Source organism: Manis pentadactyla, chromosome 9 (genome assembly GCF_030020395.1).
Source record: "Manis pentadactyla isolate mManPen7 chromosome 9, mManPen7.hap1, whole genome shotgun sequence".
NCBI lineage: Eukaryota > Metazoa > Chordata > Mammalia > Pholidota > Manidae > Manis > Manis pentadactyla.
The window spans coordinates 24,581,085-24,596,830 of NC_080027.1; the positions used below are offsets into that span (position 1 = coordinate 24,581,085).

Consider the following 15,746-nt stretch of genomic DNA (forward strand, 5'->3'; position numbering starts at 1 on the left):
ATGACTGGGAAGTGGCCTGTCCTCTGACACGTGGCAGGAGAGATAGACAGACATTCTGCTGTAAGAGAGAGGTGTAAGGGCAATGGTAGACATTTATGCAGATTGCTGTGGGAGTATAGAGTAGGGACAATTCATACTTGTATGTGTTAGGTAGATGTAAAACACAAAAATCACCTGGCTTTATATCTTCTTAGCCAGGTAACCATAAGTAGTGAAACTACCTACCTCAGCCTTGGTTTTTTTGAAACTGTTAAACAGAGAAAATTAAAGCACTTGTCTCTGTGGGTGGAGTTGACTGGGACCATATGAAGGATTGTCAAGCAGCAAGAGAACTGGATACATAAGCCAATGCATATGGGGCTCTTGGCACAGGGATAGAGTTGAATAAGTGTTTGCTGTTGCCATTATCTAAACATGAGGGAATCTTTTGAAGTGTATTGGTCCCTGCATTTTCTGTAATTAAACAAATTGTGACAGAATTTCACTTTATATTTAGATTCAAGGTATTCTGGTGACAGTATGAAAATTCATATGTGTGTTTTTTCAAATCAGGATTTTTCTAATTCAGTTATATCTAAATGGGAGAGTTATTTAGGGGGACTTGCTCTATCAGGAATAGGGTGAGGGGCCCTGCTCTGTCACTGTGAAGACTATAAAGACAAAACAATTTAAACCCTGTGATATTGGTGAAAGAGTAGTTGAACAGATCAATGAATAGAGTAGACATTTCAGAGGGAACTTTATTTTGTAGAACAAGTTTATTATGATGAAGGAAGAATCATAAGTTAATACAGAAGGAATGAAATACGTATTGCACTGTGCTGAGAAATTTGTTGTTTTGAAAAGAAAATCAACATATACCCCCTTTTCAAAGCCTATATAAAAGCACAGTCCTTGCGGATTAAGATTTAAAAATTAAACAGACATACACACAGATAACATGTATGACTAAATACTTACTCTTTGGTTGGAGAGATAACTTCCTGTTGCCCTTAGACCAAAGTCTAAAATTGTTACTATGGCTTGAGAAACTTGCTGGTCTCTGCCCAGTTCTCCCTTTTATCCAGAATCATCCCTCCTTCTGTGTTCCTCCTGTAGGGTACCACTCTCAGTTCCTTGAATGTGCTGTGCTCTTTCTTGCCTGCTGGACTTGGCTTTGTTACTACTTTGTCTGGATGGTCTCTCTCTCCTCTACACACTCACCCGCATTCCCCAACCCCTAAACCTTGTTCTGCCAGTTTAATCTTCACTTCTTATACTTTATATGATGCTAAATACCTTGAGGGTATGATTGCACAGCAGTATGAAGCTCTCCTTTGGTGACATCCTCACACGTGTAACTGCCAGTTAGATTCTGCCGCCTCCTTCACTGTAGGCCATGTGAGAGTGGAGCCCATGTCCTGGCTTACTGCTGTTACACTAGAATCTACCCAGTGCTTGGCGCACACTGAAAAACTATTGGATCAGTGAAGAAACCAAAGAAAACAGACAGTTGATTACATCAAAACTAAAGCAAAAATTTTTTTGTGCTGTTATAAATCATTGTAGAAGAGAAATGGTTTCATAGGGTTGGGATAAAGATGTTTCTACTTTTTTTCTCTACTCATAAATCACCCCCAAAGCAAGGATAACTAAAGGATGACACAGACATCATCTTTAGTGAAATTGTATGGTAAGTGAAGGAATGGTACATGAGTCCACGGCACAGAGGACAGTCAAAGCTAAATGCACACAGACTATGGAACCACTCTGAGTTGCCCCACAAACTTCAGTGAGGTCCTGGAATTGGAGGCAGTAAGCATAAATTAAGGATAAAGTGTGTGGGTGTGGTAGTGGGGGGAAGGAGGGACTTGCTAGAAAGAGGGGATGTGCTTGGAAGTCTTTTTAAGAAGCAATTAGATCCCTAGGTGATCACTCCCAACCCAGAATAAGCCAGTGATTCTGGTAGAGTGGAACCAGAGAGGCTAGAGGGAATGGCAGGCACAGAGAAATGGGGAGCAGAGGCCTCGGAGAGTAAACAGATGGAAGTACAAGTCTTCCTATTGAGAAATGTCCAGTTCCAGAGCTTGGCAGCCGACTGACTGAATTTTCACAGGAAGGAGCTGAGAGGAACCTTCCTTGGAAAACTGGTACCACCCCAGAGAAAACACCATCAGGTTGACCTTGGTCATTGGAAAGGGTGGCTGGCTGCCACATCACCTCACAGTGATATACTGGGGGACATGCCCAGGTTTACACCCTCGCCTGAACCTCCAGTCAGCATTTTGTGTCCCACTAGGAAAATGTAGACTGGCAAGGCTGTTAGCATTTGAGGAAGCCTGTGACATGAAACAAGGAGATTAAGGAGAGTAACATTAGCTAGCTAGCTAGCTATCTACCTACCTAACTAAATAGATAATGAAAGAGAAATTTGGAATGACAGAAATGCAGGAAGAGTAATGTTAAGAAAGAAAACATTACCATTAATATTTTTGAAGAGTCATGAATGTGTATTGCATTCCTAAAACCAGAGCAGGATACTGTAAAAAAAAAAAAGACCATTTAGCAAACAAAATAGGACTCCTAAAAATGGAAAATTTTAAGTTTTAAAGTAACATTTTCAATAAAACTGAAGGTCTCTTCATTTACTCAGCAGTCATGTATTGACTGTGTGTTGTGTGCTAGGCCCTGGTCTGGGCACTGATGGAATGAAAGGCTTTGCCCTCTGGTGGCTTACATTCCACTGGCACAGACACGTGCTAAGCAAGTACATGCACAGCACAAGTAAAACACAGACACTGTCATCTGGATGATGAGTGCTTTGGAGAAGGAAGATAGGGTCAGGGAGGGAACACTGGGTTTCTTTTTTATAAAAGGCAGTCAGGGAAGTTCTCACTGCTCACCTCCTATATTTTCCTGCAACTCAGTTAATCTATATATACTTTTTAAAAAATGCATGTAATTCCTTCAGAGTAAAATATGTGAGATATTTCTACAATATATGTAAACCCAGTATATAATTACCCCAGAAGACATAATGAAGTCATAAAATGCCTCACCTTTAGTCAGAAACCCCACGAATATGGCATAAAAATGCAGATTTATACAAATGTGATATAATAGTGATTCAAATATTGCAAGTGCCATCATCATTGGACATGACTTTGTGAAAAGACCAAAGTTCCAAATGCAGTGATGCGTAATGGCAGCGAGGACACCCGAAGGCACGCAGGGGCAAGGAGGTTCTTTCCCTGTGGCCGTCCCTGCGCTGCTCAGCTTCTCACGGGTCTGCCCTCCTCACTCGGTGGAGGAGAGTGCCTGCCCCTCACGGCGACAGCAAACCCCCTGGGGACTTTTACAGAAGGCCCCCTTCATTGCATTACCACCCTCTTTGAGAAACACTGACTGAGGGCCTTGAAAGCCATTTTCAGAGTTTTTGGCATCTTTGAAGAGTTATATGGAAAACCACTGGAAGTTTCACCACAGGAGTGGTATGATCTGCCTCATGTGCTGAAGAGACCTGTGTTGTACATAGGCTTCAGTGAGGAGGGGCAGAAGCAGAAGTTTTGTTAAGATGCTCTGCAGTCTGCCAGGGTGGCCATAGCTCAGGGTGCAGGTGAGAAGCATCTGGATTCTGGATACACTCGTTATGTAGCTGTAACAGGATTGGCTGATGAATTGCATGTGAAATGATAAAAAACTAAGGAGTCAAGAATAGCAAAGTTAGGCCTCAGGCTTCTCTGAGACTGTGCTCTCACACATTGCCATCATTCTTTGTGATGCTTTCTTGGCATGGAGGCCAGTCCAAAGTTGTCAGGTTTTGCAGAACTATGCTTTTGTTTGTTGCCAGCCTGCTAAGCTATAGGTCCCTCACTTTTGCCTTTCACTTGTCACCCAGAGCCATCAGTGGAGACCAGAGCCGTGACATCACATCAGAGTGGGCACTCCTCTAGAGCTCTATTAATGAAAGCACGTGCATAGTCCAGTACTGCACATCTCATTGACCTGATCAACATACAGCACTCTACTATTTGATCATCTTACCACTGCACAGCTGGAAACTGGAAAAAAAAAGAGGTGGAAGGAACTTTCTAGTCTCCAATGGAATAGAGTTGAAGCAACACAAAACCTCTGCTTTTCATGGATAAGTATTCTTCAAACCTAGAGGTTTATCAGTAAAGACAGAAGTCAAATTAAAAAACTAAGGAGAGTTATTGCAGGGTAGTTAGTGTTGCTGAAACTCTTAACATCTACAGCAATGAGAACCCGCTTGGCCCAGTGACTGGGTGAAAGAATCAAGGAGTGAAGCTAAAAATGACCTTCAGTGGGTACAAAACTTCCTTGAAATTATGTTTTTTTTAATAAAGTTCATTTGGATTTTGCCTTCTATTCAACATTATTTCTATGTTTTCTTAAACTAGAAAAGTAATATTTTAAAATGTATTTGCTATTAAGTAAAATTGATGTATTATTTTTATCTTGTGGCTTCCTATACCCATACTCCCATGTGTGCTACAAGGGTAATCGAAGGGCCTTTGTATTAGATTGGATCACAAAGATGACTCTGAGAAGTGGAGTGATTGAAGAGAGAACAGGGGAGGCAGTAGTTTAAATGGGGCTTGGCAGAGTTAAGGAAAATCAGTATAGAACAGTGTTTTCTATAGAAAACCAACAGACACTGCTGTGGGTTGAATGGTAACCTATATGTCACATGTCCACGTCCTAATCTCCAGAACTGTGAATATTACTGCATATAGCAGAGGAGTGAATATTACCTAATGAGATGGCAGGTATGACTATATGAAGGATACTGACATGAGGAAATTCCCTGGGATTGTTCAGGTGAGCCCTAAGTGCCTCTGCAAGTGTCCTTATCAGAAAGAGACAAAGGGAGATGACACAGAAGAGAGAGAGGGGATGTGAGGATGGAGGCAGAGACTGGAGGGGTAAAGCCGTGAAGTCTAGAGTCTTTGGAATATAAGCCAGCTGGCACCTTGATTTCAGATTCTGGCCTCTGAAACTGAGAAAATAAGTTTTGTTGTTTTAAGCCACCCATTCTCGGGGTAACATTGGGGAAGTCACAAGAAAGTAACATAGGCATCCTTGTGCTCACACCCTGTGTGCCGCTGGCCCCGTGAGGTCTGCAGGGTGAGGGCCGGGAGCGGCCGCCAGCGCCTGGAGCGAGCCGTGGCTGCAGCTCTAGCTGTGACCCCTGGAGAGCCCCTTGACAAGTGCCGTGGCCCCTGGTGGAGGAATGTTCCCCACGGACAGGGAGCCAGGCCTCTAGTCTCTCCCATCTTCTGGTGTTTTCTTTTTGACTCCCAGAGAATCCACCTGGAAGCTTGGCGTCAGGGCAGCCTGGCTGATCTATAGAAATCAGCTTCCCTGGAGAGAGCGGGATGGAGCAGGCTGGACAAGCGCCAACAGACCATGTCTAGCATGGTATTTGCAGTCCAGTTTGGTCTCCTCAGAATGGTGAAGAGATTATCGGCTTGAGAGTCAGGAGCCTTGGATTCTAGACTCTTCAGGTAGCTCTGGGTTTCATTTTTGGAACTATTAAAAAAAATGACACTTGTCTTGAAACTTTGGAAACTGGAGCTGTCTCAGGGGTCCTTGGCCACTAAGGCTTAGAAGGAGAATGAGACCCGCCTCTGCCACAGGACTGGCCAGGTCCAAGCAGCGATGCCAACTCGACTCTCATGTTTCAGTACTTGTGACGGTTTTCTAGGCTTTGTTGAAGAACCTATTGTTACACATTGAGAGAAGGGGGAAGTGATATGCAAGTATGGGTAAGTGAAAGAGAATTCCCTTGTTGGAGTGGGGGCTGTCATTTCCCCTGTTTTCTGGGAAATACCTTGTGACTTTCTGTGTCCTTGGACACATACCTGTGCCCTATGCCTTCAGTCCCTATCCTCTGCCCGACCTTAGCTCAGGCCTCAGACGAATCCATTTAAAAGTCTGTTCCTCAAGGATGCTTTTCCTGACCAAAGTAGATCTGATCTTAAAATCCTCAGGGCCACCGGCACACTGTACATTTCTCTGTTACTGCACGTAGCACACTGTATCGTGTTATGCTCTGTATGGGACTGTGCCTGCTGACAGTAAGCCCCTCGAGGGCAAGGAAAGTATTGTATTTCTCTTTATCTTCAGTTCTTAGCACAGTGCCTTGCACCTGGTGGATTTTTAGTATTACTAAATGAATGAATGAAATAGCTAAGAAATGCCCAAAGTTTTGTATGAGGAGCACTTCCTCAGAATCTAGATGTGTCCAACTGTTTGTACTTTGTGCCTAGATTCACTCTAAGATTCAAAAATAAACTTATTAATCGAGGCTGGCCTCTTGAACCATTGTCTTCCATCCATCAAAGTGTTCCCATAGCATCTGAGACAAACACCATTCTAAAATACATTGTAGTGCATGAAATTATCTCTTTGTGTAAGTGTCCCCCAGTGTATTGGGAGTCCCTGAGGATGGAAGCTATGTCTTGTTGTATTCCTAGCTCATATCACGATTGACACAGAATGATAAAGTTTTTATATAATATATATGTTCTATATATGAAATAAAGTTTATGTAATATAAAATTAACAAGTTTATTAAATTAGCTGAATGTTTACATAATTGAAGTTTATTATATTTTTAACAATTGTCACAGCATGTAAGTAATGATTGGATGGAGTTATACCATTTTCGATGGTACATTTGGAATTGTATGATGTAAATTAAAAACAATATGTATCACATGCAGATTTATTTTTGGAGGAGTCACAGGGAGCACCACAAAGAGTCATTCTCTGGAGTGGCTGAAACCGAGAGAATGAGGAGCCTGTGGGACTTTGGGCCCAGAGAGACATATGGCATACGTATGAGAAAACATACAGTGCTTTCAAACAGAGCTCTAAAGCAAAAGTCACTGGCGTAGATGATTTAAATAGTCAGCATTGATTTGTGTTGAGGCTGTTTTTCAATTGGGCATTTCTGTGTTGCTTGCTCCAGGGTGCCTAGCAGCAGGGATTTTTCAATATAACTGCAGGTAATGATTCTCTCCAGCAACAGGAGACAGCCAGTTAATCTTTATGATGGCAAGTGCTTTACAAGGACCTTTGTATACATTAGTCCATTTGCCCCTCCCAATAACTCTGTGAGGAAGTTATTTTCTCCTCAATTTGTATGAGGAAGCTGAGGCCCAGAAAGTTTAAGGGACTTGTCCAAGCTCACAGGACTAACAGATAGTCAGCTGGAGCACATACTACCATTTCCTGGCTACAAAGATAAAGATTATTTCACTAAGTCACACTGCCTTCCCCAGTAACAGTTGCTAAAGAAGGCCAGTATGGATTCAGTATTCCGAAGGATCTGGCCTTCCTTCTCCCTCCCACTGATAGATACAAATGCTAAGAGAAGGAAGCCTGAGTAACCCAGGGCTTAATCTCCTGCCTGACTGCTCCTCAGAGGTTTCTGATGAAGCCCTTTGTCTCAGCAAGTTTTTAATTTAGTCTTGTGATCAGGACTAAAGGCAGAAATTCAGAGAGAACCTCCGAAAGGAAGCTCAAAGAGAAGTTCTTTCTGAATGTGGCTGAGTCCTTAAAAAACTCCCCCTGCCTGTACTTATGTTAGACAATGAACTGGAACTAGAGTGAATGTGGGGGAAACTTAGATACTTAATGGTAGATGATGGAAATAATGGGGATCTATTGCATACTGTCAGGCAATGTGTCTTCCACTCTCAGCTTCTTGCCAGGGTTGGGCATTAATCAGTTGCCTCCTGGTTCTGAGTGTCTCTGACATATTAACTGTCTGTCAATCAGTCTCATTTGCTACCCGTTTCCTTCCCGACTGCCCTTTGTCCTGCCAAGTACCTTTGGAGTGACATTGAGTGATTCCAAATGGTAATTTTCCATTGATCCATTTGACTGTGTGGTTGAAGGAGGAATGAGGTGGTGGGCAAAGGTGATCAGCAAGAAGAGTTTGAGAAGACTAGGAGGAAAATCTGCTGTTTGGGTCTTTGCGAGTGAAATCACTGAGAATTTTGTCACCTCCAACTCTAAACTGGCCTGGGATTTTGATCTTTGTTATCTGGCTTAGCTCCTTTTAGGAACAACGCGGGATGACTCTTGATACTGCAGTGTGAATGTGATGCTCAAAATGCAGAAAAGCAGCGGGTGTGACTTTGAGAGGAGCCAGGAAGTGCAGTAAAAATAGCCTGTGGACCCTGTGCCTTCATGGTATTAGCTGGTAGCCACCAGCTTGTTCTGCAAAGATGGACCAAAATTCAAATCTCTACATTCTCATTTTATAGCTGTGTGGCTTTTGGAAAAATTATTTGTCTCTTTGAGTCTCTCTTTCTTCATGAGTAAAGTAGTAGTATTTGCCATGTGGAGTTGTGAGGATTAAAGGCTTTGCAATGTGGCAATGATTAGCACCTATAAGTGCTCATTAATACTAGCTTTTAACATATTATAGTCGCAACATTGGTTGCATATTAGAATTACCTGGGGAGCTTCTAAAAATTCCAATGTCCAGGGCACACCCCAAATCGATCAAATCTGAATCTCTGGTGCTGGGTACCAGTAATTTAAAAAAATCTCCTTTGGTGATTCTAATGTGTGGCCAAGGATAAGAGCCACTGTTAAAATATATTATTAACCATCCATAAATTGTCATCTTGTGCATATCCTATGTGGATAAAAATGAATGATGGATTGAAGTTTAATTCTGTTTAAGATCCATCATATGCAGGTATTTTCACATTATCCCCATTTTATGGGTGAGCAAACTGAGGAGCTGAGAGGTTTAGAGCAGTATGTAATGGAGCTGGGATTCCAGGGTGGGACTCAGTGCAGTTTCTGCTACATTTGGACCCCATACTTCCTAGGCTAGCCTGTGGCCTAGTGCTTAGGTTTAGTTCAGAATCTGTTCTTCCCGTTACGCTCTGGAATTAACCCTGCTGGAAGCAACCCTGGGAGCACTGTGAAGTACCGCTCCCTCTTTCCCCACCATTGCACAGCCAACGGGAGATTATAGCTGATAGTGGGTGGTTATCTGATTGGGCAGAGGCCTGGGAATCAGCTATGCAGACAGATCCTGTTCCTGCCCTCTGGTACCCAGGTGGTCTTAGGCAAGTCACATACCTTCTCTGAGCCTTCCACTCTGCATCTATAAAAGGGCAGTAGACTATGTACACACAAAAACCTGCATATAGGTATTTATAGCAGCTTTATTCATAATTGCCAAAACTTGGAAGCAACCAAAATGTCCTTTAGTAAGTGGATAAATAAACTGGGGTACATCCAGATAATAGAATATTATTCTTCAGTAGAATTAATGAGCTATCAAACCATGAAAAGACAAGGAAACTTAAATGCACATTATCAAGCAAAAGAACTGATATGAAAAGGCTTCATACTGTATAAATCCAAGTATATGATATTCCAGAAAAGACAAAATGATGGAGAAAATAAAAAGATCAGGGATTGTCAGGGATTTGGAGGGGAAGTAATGAATAGGTGGGCACAGAGGATTTTTATGGCAGTGAAATACTCTGTATGATATTACAATGGTAGATACATGTCATTATACATTTGTCCAAACCCATGGAAAGTACACCACCAAGAATGAATCCTATGGTAAACTGGGGACTCTGAGTGATGGTGTGTCAGTGTAGGTTCATCAGTTGTAACACTGAGGTCACAACAAATGTGCCACTCTGATGGGGTATGTGTGTGTGGGGGCAGGAGGTACCTGGGAAATCTCTGTATCTTCTGCTCAAAATTGCTGTAAACCTGAAACTATTCTAAAAAATAGAGGCTCTTAAGGGGAAAAAGCAATAGATTAAACAATTTTGATTATTTCTTCCTAATTTTTTAAAGGGGACATTAGTGGAGTGAAACCTCACGCAAGATTCCTCATAAGCTCTCTCACATCCTTCCCCAAACAAATCCAAGGTGAGGCAGATACAAATCAAGGAGAGCACTGAAAGGCAGTTTTCTCTGATCGTGATGGGCTAGGTCAGGTCTCCAAGGCCACAAAACTAAAAGATTGTTGAATAGAAAGCAGGGTATGGAAGGACATTTACTTCTTCTCTACTTGAGGCAGCCAAGAAGGGCTTAAGGTGGCCGGAGCCAAAGGCCCTTCTCTGTGGCCCACAGAGCCTTGTCAGTACCCCATGGCCATGGGATATGACCACTTTCTTTGTGGATCAAGCTATAAGGGTATGGTAAACACTCTTTGTCCTTTTTGTCCCCTCAGTCACCTCCACTGAGGTCTGTCGTGGTTGCCTGGCACTAAGGAGGTCCTGGGAAGAATCGTCAGCATTGCACTCTGTTATCAGGGGTGGCCCCAGGATTCTGGCATTCTGAGATGACTTAGCAGTGACCTTGGGAGCCCCTGAGGGCTGAGATGCTTTGAATTATGCTGACCCTGGAGCCCTTGTTCCAGGTGGTAACACCACTGCCAAAACACCTTAGTCCAGGCCCAGAGCCCCAGAGAATGCTATGGAAGATGGCAGTTTTTATAATCATAGTGGAGGTTTTTGTGCTGAAAACAACTTAGTACTGTGCAAAGAGAGACAACTGATCACTGGAGTTTCTACCCTTCTAAAGGAAAAGCATTACAATTTTTGATAGTTTCAGCCACATTGCAAAAGAATGTGGAGACCTTCAATTAACTGTACTAGAAATTAGCTTGAGAACTTTCAGTTCTAGCAAATGTTAAGACCATGAGTAAAGAGCTTGAAAGCTAAACATCTTCATTTTGTCTTAAAATGAATTATTGTAGAAAAGCATGGAAAGAGAAATCTGAATGTTTACAGGTTTGGCTGGTGACTGACATTATAGGTAAGACTCAGGCCTCAGATGACTCAACAAAGCAAGAGCAACATCAAATATTTGCAGCCAAAATATCCTTTAAAACCCATCAGAAAAATGGAGAACTGGTTTGGACAACATTAACAGAGGCTTTGGAAGAAATTTCTGATCATCAGAGAAGCATACAGGTGCTTTCACAAGAATCTCAAAAATGGTAGAAGAAAGTGGGCAAATTTATTAAAAGAGGAAAAAAATAATGTTTCAGAAAACCCTAAACTGCCTATGGAGTAAGTTCCCGGTAATAAAATCAGATCAAGCCTGTAGGTGAACCTTGCTAAAGATGAGCTACAGAACCGCTGCTTTTGGGGAAATACAACATGAACCATGGGAGCTTGGAATTGGATATACTGAATGCATGAAAATCTGTTACAAAATAAATCCCAGAGAGTTTTGAATGTGGTATAGTTACATATTTATTTACAACATTTCAAATAGAAAGTAACCAAATACACAAGAAATTAACTGGACTGGCTAAAATAATGGATCTACTGAAACATCATATGGAAAGTTTCCAAATCAAGAAACACTGGCTTCAGTTAGAAAACACCCAGTCAGAAAGCGAGAGCTAAAAGCTCCAACAGAAACATCAAGTTCTACTGCTTGTAGAAAAACAAATTTGTATCTCAAATCCAATTTACAGAGAATTTACCCTGTAAGAAAAAGAAGCATCTTTCCAAAAAAGATGCAAACATAAGCAAATCAGTGAATGCATGTGAAAACCTGTACACTTACAAAATTCCACTAGGAATTATTTCAGGAAAACTATGAAGAATCACTGGCTATTATCAAATCCCTCTGACTTCTCAGGAAAGGAAAGTTCATATTGTTGAGATGAGAGCTGTCAGCCGAGAAGTCTCAAGACCATACCAAAGGGAAAGGGACTGGGGAAGATGGGTGAGAAGGGAGGAACAAAGGCGGGGAAAAAGAAAGGGGGCATTACGATTAACATGTATAGTGTATGTGGGGGGGCACGGGGAGGGCTGCGCAACACAGAGAAGACGTGTAGTGATTTTACAGCATCTTACTATGCTGATGGACAGTGACTGTGAAGGGGTATGTGGAGGGGACTTGGTGAAAGGGGGAGCCTAGTAAACATAATGTTCTTTATGTAATTGTAGATTAATGATACCACACACAAAAAAAAGGAACATACCCAAAGAAAATTCAAATATCACTCAAGAATTGATTGAACTTAAAAGATCTGAAAGTATCCATTCCTGATGTTCCAAATGGTACATTTGTCAGAGGCCTTGAAAGAAATAGCAGGAATCATCTGGACAACCAGATCACAGAGGAAAGAAGGTCCTCAGGCTGTGATGAGGGGGAACAAAGGGCCCCGCTCCCGGTACTGGCCAGCTGCCTCTCCGGGGAGTGCCTCCCAGTTGACCACCTCCGTTCTGATTTGGCAGGCCCTCCACAAGAGAGAGGCACAGCTCGTCTTGGTGCTCCTCACGGAGACAGGAGCTCAATGGCTTCCTTTGGTTCAGCCCTCCCACGTGATAGACGAGCAGCTGGCACTGGCTCTGTGTACTTAGTGGAGTGAAACCTCCGCAGTGTCCTCCGGTCGGAGGTCAGATGTTGAAAAGGGTCGCAGGAGGAAGGTAATGAGCAGAGAAAACCCCGTCTTCCCCGGATTCTGGAAAGTGAGGACAAAGCTCCCCGAGTCCTCTCTGCAAAGGGCCCCGGATTGCTCTTCCCTGGCAATGAGCAGTGTCTCAGCACCAGCCGCTCGGTTTGCTCCTCCGCCCACAGTCTGGAAGCACAAGTGCATCGTATCTAAGTTGACCTGCCTTCCACCGAGGCTGCTTTGGAGAGCCGGAACAACAGCAAGATGTTTTTGTCTCTCCCTACCCAAGTCTCGTGTCTCTGTTAGTATTATTCTATTAAGGGACTGTACAAAAGCTCAATTTGAAACTGGATAGGGAATAATTGTTAACATAGTGTATTAGAGCTGTAGAATATAATAGGAATCTAATAGTTGAATTGATTTCATTTTACTCAATTCATAGATAGGTGTAATTAGAGTATTTTTGTCACTAACTAAAATATGCCAGACACACAGTTTATTTGATTTTGCTTAATGTCTCCCATAAGATCAACTGTAATAAGAGTTTTACATGAAATGTTTCACCAGTGGAACCATTTCAAACTCAAGGTTTCTTTTTATATAACAAGGGCTCATTATTCTCTGATAAGATTATTATTTACTGTTATAAAATTTGGTTAACAAACAAGCTTAAAGAAAAGGGAATGTACCTACATTCCTGAAGTTAACTTTTTCTTCTCATTGGTCATGTATATGAAAAATTGATTTCTAGTATTACTGAGTTATTGTGGAAATCTGTAGATTGGAAGTACATTGTAGAACGCCTCTCTATAAACTGTTTTTTTAATGATCTAGCCCTACTCCGTCGTTAGTATTGAAAATGTATCCCAGAGAAGTTTTATTTTGCCCAGAAAGACAGTAGTTTCATGTCAGGGGTGGGAATGTACCCAAGATTTCAATCCCAGTAGTGTTCTTTTTCATCTGTTTACCATTCATCATGGTGCCTACTAATCAGGAAATTTCCTATACTTAATATCATTATTAGCAACTAGACAATTAGCTCACAGTGGGCATACACATTTCTATAATTGGGAGATTCAGCATCGGTTGTGCTGTGTTCAGGGCATTTGCAGAGCACCAGCCTGGCAGATCACCTGAATCATTCTATTATACTTAATGGATTACGTAGTCAGTATTTCATTTGGTTTATATGAAGGTTATATAATTAATATTTGGTTTAGGTTGGGAAGAAAATACTGAAGTCAATGCTCTTCTGTACTCAAGCTCAGAACTTTGGATGATACTTGAGACATGAATAGGAAGGCTTGTAGAATATTTAATTGTAGGATTTGGGAATTTATAATGAAGTCATTTTATTTTCTCAGCTTAATGTGTCTGCAAGGTCAGTGATTGTTACTGAGCACTGCAATTTCTGATAATCCCTATGATTTGGCAGAGAATTCACTGCAGGGTGCATACCCATGCATGCCTTCAGAAGGAAATGGCTTGGCATGGATTTCTGTATGCGGGATGCGTGCCCAGGGACCTGGATTATTTCAGTGTGTATATGGAGGTTGAATGACTATACACTTACATGATACAGGGGCACTGTTTATCAGACATGTTGCAGTGCGTCAAACAGGACAGGGGCTTTGTGCTGAAGTGCAGTGGGTGCTCTCTCTGGAAAAGTCATATGAAGGGACTGAAAAGCTTAGTAACAGGAGTAGGAATTAGTAGAATGAGATTTAGTTTTGGCAGATGCAACTTGATACCTATGTGGCAAAATAATGTGAAATACAGACATTAAATGGATTAGAAAAACCTGGAAAGCACTGATGGTGAAAAAGACCTTGAAGTCTTGCTAGTGGAAGATAAATTAGATTTTGATTTGTAATTGGCAAGCAAAATAAGCTCCTGCTACTTTTGGCTATTGAAACAAAGTCAAGTATCATATTATTTGAGATATAAATCAGCTATCTTTAAAAAAAACCACACCATTATTCTTATCTTACCATTCCCTTTTCCCCAATTTATACAGCCTGCCTCCTCTGGATTCTTCTGTAGTGCTGGAAAGGTTGGTGGTTAAGTGGGAGACAGGTGTGAAGAGGGTGGGGTTTTACTTCTGGGACATCTCGTACCACAACTACAAATATTGTTTAATGAGATAGAAAGGACTTAATAGTTAACAAAAGTGAAAAAAGAAAGCAGATCCATCTTCTCTGAAATAAGCAATTTCTATTTTCCTACTTATTAGATTTGCAGAAATAACCTTATTTTAGATAAGAAAAGATGAATTTCTGTAGGAGGCGATTCAACATGAACCTGCCAGCATTACACATACATCTGAATGCCAGTTGGCAGCTAAGGTATTTTTAGGATTTTGTGGATATAGCTGTGACCAAAGGAGCTGAAAATCGTTGATGTAGTACTCTTGCCTGTCTTAAGGAATTTATGACTGGATTTAAAGAGCTGAGAGCTGGGTGATGAGCACTGTGGGCTCAGGCCGTCGCTGCAGGACGCGATTGTCCCTCCTCTTCTCCTTCAGTGCGATGCACTGGCTGCACAGCGGATCTCTGAGTAATGAAGAAAACAAGACGATTTGGGAAATGCAACAATCCACATGGCCACGGTCACAGTTACAAAGGTGAGGTGACAGTACACAGAGAGGTATGTGTTGAATGAAAATATCCGTGTGGTTTGTGCAGATGGCTGGGCCCTCTTTTCAGCCAACGTGATAGACTCTGTGTTGAAAAATTCTGCTCAAATCAGTATTGCTTCATTGTTGGTCTTTGTGCATGATTGATCCTATCAGGGATGGTAATGAATTTGATGGACCTCAAAGAGCATATGGAGGAGGTAATTATGAAGCCTATTGATCAGAAGAATCTGGACCTTGATGTGCCGTACTTTACAGACACTGTAAGCACGGCAGAAAATGTAATTGTGTATATCTGGGAAAGCCTCCAGAAATTATTTCCTGTGGGATTTCTTTATACAGTAAAAGTCTATGAAACTGACAATAATAGTGTGGTCTATAAGGGACAGTAACTGTTAGGGTTTAATGCTGTAGAGAGATTTAATTTCTTCCCATATTTGAAAAGGCCTTTATCCTCTTGGTCTACTCAGAAGTCATCCCATAATGGTTGCACCTCCACATTGTGTTCTGGAGTGCCTGAGCTACTAAAATCATTGTAAGATGTATTTTAAATTCAAACCTATTTCAAAACCAAATTTTTAATGTATCCTGCGTATCATTTAGAGTCTTTAATCTGTAGATTAAATATCACTTCATTTTCAATACAAAAAAATAGTAAAACTAAAAAGCTAACAGTCCAAATTCTGGTTTGACTAAAAG

At 41.6% G+C, this 15,746-nt stretch overlaps 1 pseudogene; it reads left to right on the forward strand.

Moving 5' to 3' along the window:
* The first annotated feature begins 14,874 nt into the window (after window positions 1–14,874).
* Window positions 14,875–15,439, forward strand: LOC118931094 (6-pyruvoyl tetrahydrobiopterin synthase-like; annotated as a pseudogene).
* Window positions 15,440–15,746: the final 307 nt, after the last annotated feature.